The sequence below is a fragment of the Oncorhynchus nerka genome, linkage group LG9b, assembly GCF_034236695.1.
Source record: "Oncorhynchus nerka isolate Pitt River linkage group LG9b, Oner_Uvic_2.0, whole genome shotgun sequence".
NCBI classification, from domain to species: domain Eukaryota; kingdom Metazoa; phylum Chordata; class Actinopteri; order Salmoniformes; family Salmonidae; genus Oncorhynchus; species Oncorhynchus nerka.
In genome coordinates this window covers 14,604,799-14,615,529 of record NC_088424.1, presented here as the reverse complement: position 1 = coordinate 14,615,529, position 10,731 = coordinate 14,604,799, and the positions used below count along the sequence as shown (strand labels likewise).

Below are 10,731 nucleotides of genomic sequence, written 5' to 3'. Positions count from 1 at the left end.
TGACTGATTACTGCACACAAAAATGCAGGTTTGACTTTATTTCTTTCAAACACATTAGAAACTAAAAATAAGAATACAATTCTTCACATTGTTGTTGCCTGGAGACGTTTTTCTGCCAAAGAGAAAGGAACCCAAATGAAACAAGAGAAGACAGCCATCATCAACGCTATTAAACATAAGGGCTTTAAAATAAAAAAAAACACCTACAGTTATTGTTTCATAAATAGGCGCAGCGTGATGAACAGACTTGATGGAGAGAAAGAGAGAGAGAGTGATGGAGTGATCAGAAGAGCGATGACAAGCCAGATGTCAGGGTTATATATCCCCACTCTACCAATCTGTCTCTACCAATCTCCTTCCCTCATTATCAGACACTTTCGGCTGATAAAGAAAAGCAACTTCAGATACAGGAGCTTGATGACAATTCATATAATCAATATGCCCAGAAGTTGTACCAAAAAAGGATTTGTACAAAACAAAACATGTTTTTGTTTGTCTACTTTCACAAAACTCATATTTTGTGATGTTTTCCAGGTAAAGGGCAGCCAACGTTTATGACGTTGTTTCAGAGGATGAAAACAACTGATTTTACCAAGTTTTATCTTACAAATATCATTATATTGACAATTCCTACACCCAATAGAGTCCAAATATCATTATATTGACAATTCCTACACCCAATAGAGTCCAAACAGCTATAAAAGCTGTTCAATCAATTTCCCTTATTCTTTGATAGTTAAATTAAAACCGGTGTGATCCAATTCACAATCACACTGCACTTGGAACAAAAAAAAGCTTTTGTTTTTATACTCGAGGAGTAAAAGAGTAAAACAAAAATCTATGTACAGCTTGAGGTGATGGCTACACTAACCAGCCGAGGCATAGTCCACAGAGGATCCTATGAACATCATCATCATCAGTTTAGAAAGAGCAACACAACTCTGCTCAAAGACACACGGCAGTCTCTAAGGCAGTCCAGTAGCAGAGAGAGAGAGAGGGAGAGAGGAAGAGAGAGAGAGACAGAGAGAGACAGAGAGAGAGAGAGAGAGACAGAGAGAGAGACAGAGAGAGAGAGAGAGAGAGAGAGAGAGAGAGAGAGAGAGAGACAGAGAGAGAGAGAGACAGAGAGAGAGACAGAGAGAGAGACAGAGAGAGAGAGAGAGAGAGACAGAGACAGAGACAGAGAGAGAGAGAGAGACAGAGAGAGAGAGAGAGAGAGAGAGAGAGAGAGAGAGAGAGAGAGAGAGAGAGAGAGAGAGACATAGGGAAAGAGTGATAGAAGTATAATACATGTGTTCTTTGTTAATTTCTTTTAAAGGCTAAAACATCTTGTCTTTCCTTTTAAAAAGTCTGTTAGTTTGGGGTTTTGGTTTACATCTTGCTATGTGTGGAGAAAAAAAGCCCCAAAAGCCCCTAAGTGCTAAATTAACTTCTGGGATTTCAACAACGGCCATGATCAAAAAAATGGTCATCAGCTTTGTCTTCCTCAAAACACAATCTAACGATATATCAGTAACGATCCAACGACACATCAGTAGATATGACATTGCTGCCTATTCGTTCAACTCTTTGAGCACCTTTTCTTTCTGCCTCTATGGCCATCCAACAATTAAAAAGTCCAGAACTTTACATTTTTTTAAATCTAATATCAGGGGAGGGTGTTTGTTACAAAACTATCTGAAACCCACTCATGACATCAGTATGATTTTTTTCAAGGTAGATCATAAAGAATCACAAATATCAAAATATGGATGTTTTGCAATATGTGCTTATGTCTTTCTTGTTTCTGAGTGACGGTCAGTTGGTCAGATGGTTCAGCCAGAGTGGGGGGGTGGTGGTCAAGGACTTTCTACTGGGGGAGAGGATAATCATGCCTTGGTTCAGTGAATAAAGAGTGGGACTGAATGTGGACCGGGTCTGGTTGCGATCCGGTCCATTGGGTGGTTGAGTGGAGGTGTGTAGAGGTTAGAGGTCAGATCAGGTCAGGAACAGAGGCTTGTCTCTCTGAAGAGCTCTGAAGGAATAGAGAGGAACCACGACAAAGAATAATGAATAGTAATCAATCAATAATAATCAATCAATGTTTTTTAAACAGACTTTGTGTTATGAAACACATTTCAAATACAATTTGAACGATTGATAGACACTTGGGTGAGCAACTGTTCTAATTAACAGATGTTTAAGCAATACATAAAGGGCTAGTTTCCTGGTCAACGATTACGCCTCCTCCTGGAATACAAAAGCTTGCTCAAAATAGAATCTAAATTCAAAGTACTTCTTAGTCCATAACTGGGCTTCATCTATTTCTGGGAAACCGGCCCTAAAGGTCAATCTGAATATGAACTCCATTCATACTCTCATATCTGCTATGTTTCTCCATTCTGCTTTATCATACTACAGTTGAAGTCGGAAGTTTACATATACCTCAGCCAAATACATTTAAACTCGGTTATTCCTAGTAAAAATTACCTCTCTTAGGTCAGTTAGGATCACCACTTTATTTTAAGAATGTGAAATGTCAGAATAATAGTAGAGAGAATAATTTATTTCAGCTTTTATGTCTTTCATCACATTCCCAGTGGGTCAGAAGTTTACATGCACTCAATTAGTATTTGATAGCATTGACTCTAAATTGTTTATCTTTTGTCAAACGTTTCGGGTAGCCTTCCACAAGCTTCCCGCAAATAAATTGGTGGAACTGAGTCAGGTTTGGAGGCCTCCTTACTCGCACATGCTTTTTCAATTTCTGCCCACATATTTTCTAGAGGATTGAGGTCAGGGCTTTGTGATGGCCACTCCAATACCTTGACTTTGTTGTCCTTAAGCCATTTTGCCACAACTTTGGAAATATGCTTGGGGTCATTGTCCATTTGGAAGACCCATTTGCGACCAAGCATTAACTGATGTCTTGAGATGTTGCTTCAATATATCCACATAATTTTCCTGCCTCATGGTGCTATGCACCCCCACAACATGATGCTGCCACCCCGTGCTTCACGGTTGGGATGGGGCTCTTCGGCTTGCAAGCCTCCCCCTTTTTCCACGATGGTCATCATGGCCAAACAGTTCTATTTTAGTTTCATCAGACCAGAGGACATTTCTCCAAAAAGTACGACCTTTATCCCCATGTGCAGTTGCAAATCGTAGTCTGGCTTTTTTATGGCGGTTTTGGAGCAGTGGCTTCTTCCTTGCTGAGCGGCATATCAGGTTATGTCAATATAGGACTCGTTTTACTGTGGATATAGATACTTTTTTACCTGTTTCCTCCAGCATCTTCACAAGGTCCATTGCTCTTGTTCTGGGATTGATTTGCACATTTCGCACCACACTATGTTCATCTCTAGGAGATAGCATGCGTCTCCTTCCTGAGCGGTATGACGGCTGTTTATAGTTGCGCACTATTGTTTGTACAGATGAACGTGGTACCTTCAGGCATTTGGAAATTGCTCCCAAGGATGAACCAGACTTGTGGAGGTCTACAATTTTTTTTCTGAAATCTTAGCTGATTTCTTTATTTTTTCCCATGATGTCAAGCAAAGAGGCACTGAGTTTGAAGGTAAGCCTTAAAATACATTCACAGGTACACCTCCAATTTCCTCAAATGATGTCAATTTGCCTATTAGAAGCTTCTAAAGCCATGACATAATTTTCTGGAATTTTCCATGCTGTTTAAAGGCACAGTGTATGTAAACTTCTGACCCACTGGAATTGTGATACAGTGAATTATAAGTGAAATAATCTGTCTGTAAACAATTGTTGGAAAAATGACTTGCGTCATGCACAAAGTAGATGTCCTAAACGACTTGCCAAAACTATAGCTTGTTAACAAGAAATCTGTGGAGTGGTTGAAAAATGAGTTTTAATGACTCCGACCTAAATGTATGTAAACTTCTGACTTCAACTGTAAATATAGGTTCAATCAAACAAAAAATATATATATAATAAGGATGAGTATTTCTACCCGTTGCCACAGTATTCGCTGGTCCAGTCGAGGTGCTGGCTGGGCCCATTTCGACACACCTGTCTGTAGTCCATGGATGGGGACAGTCCCTGCCCACCGGACGAGTTGAGCATGTTCTGGAAATCTGATTGGAGAGGGAATCCCTGGAAAAAAATAAAAAATTCAAAGTCTACCATTTAGATACCATTTTCCAGTGTTATCTGTGTTATTCTACTCATAGAGATACACTAGTATGTGGACACCCCTTCAAACTAGTGGATTCGGCTATTTCAGCCACACCCGTTGCTGACAGGTATATACAATCAAGCACACAGCCATGCAATCTCCATAGACAAACACTGGCAGTGGAATGAAGAGCTCAGTGCCTTTTAACGTGGTACCGTCATATGATGCCACCTTTCCAACAAGTCTGTTTGTCAAATTTCTGCCCTGCTAGAGCTGCCCCGGTCAACTGTAAGTGCTCTTATTGTGAAGTGGAAATGTCTAGGAGCAACAACGGCTCAGCTGTGAAGTGGTAGGCCACACAAGCTCACAGTGTGTAGTGTGTGAAAGCGTAGTGTGTAAAAATCGTCTGTTCTCGGTTTGTAACACTCACTACCGAGTTCCAAACTGCCTCTGGAGGCAACGTTAGCACAATAACTGTTCTTCTGGAACTTCATGAAATGGGTTTCCATGGCCGAGCAGCTGCACACAAGCCTAAGATCATCATGCACAATGCCAAGCGTCGGTTAGAGTGGTGTAAAGCTTGCCGCCATTTGACTCTGGAGCAGTGGAAACATGTTCTCTGGAGTGATGAATCACGCTTCACCATCTGGCAGTCCATCAGACAAATCTGGGTTTGGCGGATGCCTTGTGAACAGTTTTGCTAGTTCCAACTATAAAGTTTTGTGGAGGAGGAATAATGGCCTGAGGCTGTTTTTATGGTTTGAGCTTGGCCCCTTAGTTCCATTGAAGGGTAATCTTAATGATACAGCTTACAGTACAATGACATTCTAGACCATTCTGTGCTTCCAACTTTGTGGCAACAGTTTGGGGAAGGCCTTTTCCTGTTTCAGCATGACAATGCCCCTCTGCACAAAGCGAGGTCCATACAGAAATGGTTTGTCGAAATCAGTGTGGAAGAACTTGACTGGCCTGCGCAGAATCCTGACCTCAACTCCATCGAACACCTTTGGGTTGAATTGGAACGCCGACTGCGAGCCAGGCCCAATTGCCCAACATCAATGCCCTAATGCTTTTGTGGTTGAATGGAAGCAAGTCCTCACAGCAATATTCCAACATCTAGCAGAAAGCCTTCCCAGAAGAGGAGGAGGAGGCTGTTATAGCAACAAACAAAGAGGGGACCAACTCCATACTAATGCCCATGATTTTGGAATGAGATGTTCGATGAGCAAGTGGCCATGTAGTGTACAAACAATGACCAGTGAAATAAGCAATAGACTTTAGAATGTGTCAATAATGGCAGCCATCCTGGTCATGGATGAATTACAAATCAGTCTATTTAGAATAAATGGTAAAAGAGGCACAGCATTCTATTGAATTCTATGATTCTAATGTCAGACATGACCAAGACCTAAGAGTCGAAACGTTGTCTGAGTATATCAAACTCGTATATATTTCCGTAGCAAAGTGCATCAGGGTAGCATGCACATATGTGTACATAATCATAAGCCAGACTTGGAGAATTATCCTTCAAAAGAGGATGAGCGCCTTGCATTTACATACAGATGGTTAGAATCTCACAAGTGGTTATGGGGTCTGAGTCCACAGCTCGTAATTCCCACGACACTGATGTCTCTGACAACGACAAAAAAGCCAATGACAGCCAATACAAGTCACGTGCTGTGATGTGTAAGAGCAACAGATCAGCTAGCTTGTGGATAACGGATCTGTGGATACTGTGGATGGGAAAGTATTTGCAGGCTTCTCTATAGCAGTACGGCACTCAGATATATACGAATCAATTCATCAAATAATGACCTCCCATGTTATGTTATAGTATTACACTATTCAAATGAGCTGTGATAGACATTGGTCAAGACACGATGACTCATGAGGGCATCGTCATTGTTGGGAGTTGGTTATTGACTGAGCTTCCCTATAGCGAGTCAATGGTAGACGTGAGAGTATACTCTGAGGAGGTGGAGCCTGACCAGCTGGAGAAGCGGGAGAGACGAAAGATGGGGAGTAAAAAAAGGAGTAGTTATTTTAATTAGGGGAGCAGAAATTTTAATGTTGGGGTTTCTTGAAGTGTTTGTCTTTTTTGATTGGGGGAGGGAGGGAGGAGTGGGACAGATAGAGGAGATGGGGGAGAAAGAAATAGAGACAGAGAAAGACACAGACAGAGAAAGAAAGACAGAGGGAGAGACAGAGAGATAGAAAGACAGACAGAGAGAGAGAGAGACTACGTATGAAAGGGAAGTGAATCTGGGCGCTACGCTGCAAGCTCTGCTCTGAAAGAGAGGGGACAGCAGGTGGCTGAGTTCTCTTCTCCTCCTCAGACTCTTACCTATTCAGGCATTGTTCCACAAATTCTTGTCCTTCACTCCATCACAAAGGCCCCATCTGCCCTTTTTTTTTTATCTCTCTCTCTCTCGCCCATCCCCCCTCCCCTCTCCCCCCTTTCCCTACTCTATTAACTACGGGAAAAAGTTTCAGCACTCGCGTTTTTTTTTGCACTCTCTCCCCACCAAAATATGCAAAATTGAGCAAGGGAGGATTATTACTCCCCGTGGGATTTAAAAGTCCCCAATAAAAGAGGGATCTGAGTGCTGGGGGCTTAGTGGCAACCAAACCCAAACCTCTGTTTAACCATTCCCCCCCCCCCCCCCCCTTTTCTCCATGGACTGACACAGCCATACAGGCAGCCCCATACAAGCAGCTCATCTAAAATTGGACTTCAGACAAATTCATATTCTAATCTGCATGAAGACTGAGGCACCCTTCTACACCCTCCTCCCCCTCTCTCCCCCTCTCCCTATTTTTTTTTCTTCGATCAGCAACAGTTAATTTGCCTGCTGAGAGTAGATAAATGGCAGTTCCTGCTCTTAAAAAAACAACAACGATACCCGCATGCTTAGTGAATACTGTACCTCAAGTCTACAATCTCAAAGCTTCACTCTTAGAAAAAAGGGTTCCAAAAGGGTTCTTCAGCTGTCCCCTTAGGTGAACCCTTTTTGGTTCCAGGTAGAACCTTTTAGGGTTCTACGTTGAACCCAAAATTGTTTTTACCTGGAACCAAAAAGGGTTCTTCAAAGGGTTCTCCTATGGGGACAGCTGGAGAACCATTTTAGGTTTTAGATAGCACATTTTTATCTAAGAGTGTACAGTATCAACATGCTCCCTTTCCTTTATATTCTATATTCTCAGGAGGTTAAATAATCTGAACACATTGGACAGGTAAGAGTGGTAGAACACAGTCTAACTACTGGGATATGTTGTTTAACCTCCATATTGATATAAGTCTAGGAAGTGAGTGGCATAGAAAACTACCATTCACCCCAACGCCTTTACCTAGTATCTCCCACCAACCCTTGTTTTGCTATTCATTCTAAGTACCACGCTCAGGAGATCAGGAGGTGAGTGTTCTCTCTCGCTCAAGAGGTATGTCACCTGTTCCCCTGGATACCCGTTTCCATAACGACCTGGTCTCGTTGATACCTGATAACCTAGTCCTCTTATTAAACTAATGTCCCTCTCAAATGACACTACCCTATGGAGCTCAAAAGTAGTTCCCAAAAGGGAAAAGACAGTGGGTCATGTTAGATTGTACAGGGAGTAAAGCTGATCCTGTGGTAACATCTCCTCTAATATTATACAGAGCCCCCTCTCGGATATATCTTCTGTGGTTTATTTGTTGTTGTTGATTTTCCTCAGGACAAAATGTCTGTTGCATTAGCGAGGCAGCGAATCTGGGTGTTTTTGTGCATAGAAACGGATGGGTGATTTAACCTCTGAAGGGGTCAGTTACTTTTAAAATACAATTCTGATGTACAGTTTGCATTCTTGTATGTATTCTGTATCTAAGGTCCAGAGAGTGAGAGAGAGAGAGAGCGAAAGAGAGAGGTCCACTTCCCTTTTTCCAATCTGCGTTGTTGACTAGCCCCTACAGAGAACTCATCTCATTTCCTGTGTATGTGTCCTGTCCTGTCTGCTAGACTGGCTTCATCAGATAGCCCTGCCTGCCTGTGCGTTTTGTCTCCACCACTGATGCATTCATCAATCTCAATGTGCTGCTGTTGGTGCCCTTATATAACATCCTCAGCCTAATGCATTTGTTTATTACTGGGAGAAAATGGAAAATGGGGGATTGTGTGTGTGGCTATGTGTGCGTGTGTGAAGGGGAGTTGCGTTTTTGAGAGAAAAACGAAAAACAGGGATAGAGAGAAAGAGTGTGTGTAATGTGAATGTACAGTATTAGACTGGCAGTAGTATGAATACATCCTATCTTGCCTTCAATCTCTGGCACATGAAGGGACCGGATATGATTGTAAATAACATCGAAATGAATAATCTATAACTGTGATTCTCAACCGGTGGGTCGAGGTTTTGAACGGGTCCATAGTGACTCAGTAAAAAATACATAAAACATTTATTTACTGACTTTTTATGAAAAATACTGCAAGTCTCAACTTAAACAACTAACGTCAGGTAGAAAGTGTGTAGAGATGATATATTTTTTAAATAATTTAACCTCTGAACTATTTTTCTTCAATCACAGTATTTTCAATATAGAGTTATTAGCAGCGCTATTTAGCGTATTTGGTTGATGTTGTGGTCTCATAGCAGTGAACTTAACATTCTTCATCAAGAATATAGGCAAAATAGAATTATTGACAACGAAAAAGGTGGGGCTGTTGTTCCCTTGTCATATACTTGGTGTATTTACCGTCAATATAGCACTAAACATAGTTTTACAGATTGCATTTTGGCAACACCAAAAAATTGTGTGTAAAGTCTTTGAAGCTGTACATTGTAGGTGACCATGTCTGAGTGTATAAAACCACAATATGCATAATATGTACAGTGTGTGTTTGTGTGCGCACTTGAGTGTATGTTTTTGCATGTGTGTTAAACTCACCTGGGCCACAATGCTGTTCATTGACTACAGCTCAGCGTTAGTGCCCTCAAAGCTCATCACTAAGCTAAGGACCCTGGGACTAAACACCCACGACTGCGTGGCCAAGCACGACTCCAACACCATCATTAAGTTTGCCGACAATACAACGGTGGTAGGCCTGATCACCAACAACAATGAGACAGCCTATAGGGAGGAAGTCAGAGACCTGGCAGTGTGGTGCCAGGACAACAACCTCTCCCTCAATGTGACAGGGGAGATGATCGTGGCATTACAGGAAAAGGAGGGCTGAACATGCCCCATTCTCATCGACGGGGCTGCAGTGGAGCAAGTCTAGAACTTCAAGTTCCGTGTCCATATCACCAACAAACTAACATGGTCCAAACACACCAAGACAGTTGTGAAGAGGGCATGACAACACCTATCCCCCTCAGGAGATTTGACATGGGTCCTCAGATCCTCAAAAAGTTCTACAGCTGCACCATCGAAAGCATCCTGACTGATTGCATCACCACCTGGTATGGCAACTGCTCGGCATCCGACCGCAAGGCGCTACAGAGGGTAGTGCGTACGGCCCATCACTGGGGCCAAGCTTCCTGCCATCCAGGACCTCTATACCAGGCAGTGTCAGAGGAAGGCCCTAAAAAAAAAAGACTCCAGCCACCCTAGTCATAGACTGTTCTCTCTGCTACAGTATGGCAAGCTGTACCGGAGTGCCAAGTCTAAGTCCAAAAGACCCCTTAACAGCTTCTACCCCCAAGCCATAACAGTGCTGAACAGCGAGTCAAATGACTTCCTGGACAATTTGCATTGACCACCAGTTTTTTTACGCCGCTGCATTACGCCACTTTATTACCTCAATTACCCTGTACCTCCACACATTGACTCGGTACCGGTACCCCTTGTATATATAGCCTCGTAAATGTTATTTTATTGTGTTACTTGTTCTTTTTTTCTTTTTTACTTTAGTTTATTTAGTAAATGTTTTCTTAACTCTTGTTTTTCTCAAAACTTCATTGTTGGTTAATGCCTTGTAAGTAAGCATTTCACGGTAAAGTCTACACCTGTTGTATTCGGCGCATGTAATACATAAAATGTGATTTGATTTTGAGTGTGTTTTTATGCATTTGGGCATGTGTGTGTGTGTGCCTGTTCAACTAACCTGTCCCATTGAGGGTGAGTGCAGAGACAGCGGGTGTCCTCCGAGCTGTTGCTGGTGGTGCATTCCTAGGTGGGAGTGGGAGTGGAGCGGCGGGCTGATCTGGAAAGGAGGGGGGACACCGCCGCCATGCTGCCCAGAGACACCCCACCTGAATGGGGTCCACTGGGCCGGGAAAGACCCTGGAGGGGGGACAGGTGGGGGCTGAGGCCGGCCTGGTGCTGCTGGGACTGCTGTTGCTGGTGATGGGGGTGGGGGTGGTGGCTCTGGTGGTGGTAGGGGTGGCTCATGTAGAGGCTGGGGTGGGAGTGATGGGGGTGGGGGTGCTGCTGGGGGTGCTGGTGGCCTGATCCGGGGAACACGGGGGGCTTGGGGCCCAGCATGGAGGAGGCCTGGGACACTTTGACCTCACCTGGCTCATTGTAACTCTGAAGGGAGAGACGGAGGGAGGGAGAGATAAAGAGAGAGAGAGAGGACAGAGAAAGGAAGACGGGAGAAGGAGTTGGAAAGACAGAGATGGGAAAGCGAGAGATG

General features: G+C 43.2%; 1 pseudogene; it reads right to left on the bottom strand.

The window, feature by feature from the left end:
• LOC115114319 (thymocyte selection-associated high mobility group box protein TOX-like) overlaps positions 1 to 10,731 on the bottom strand; it is a 57,640-nt pseudogene continuing 46,909 nt past the window's right edge.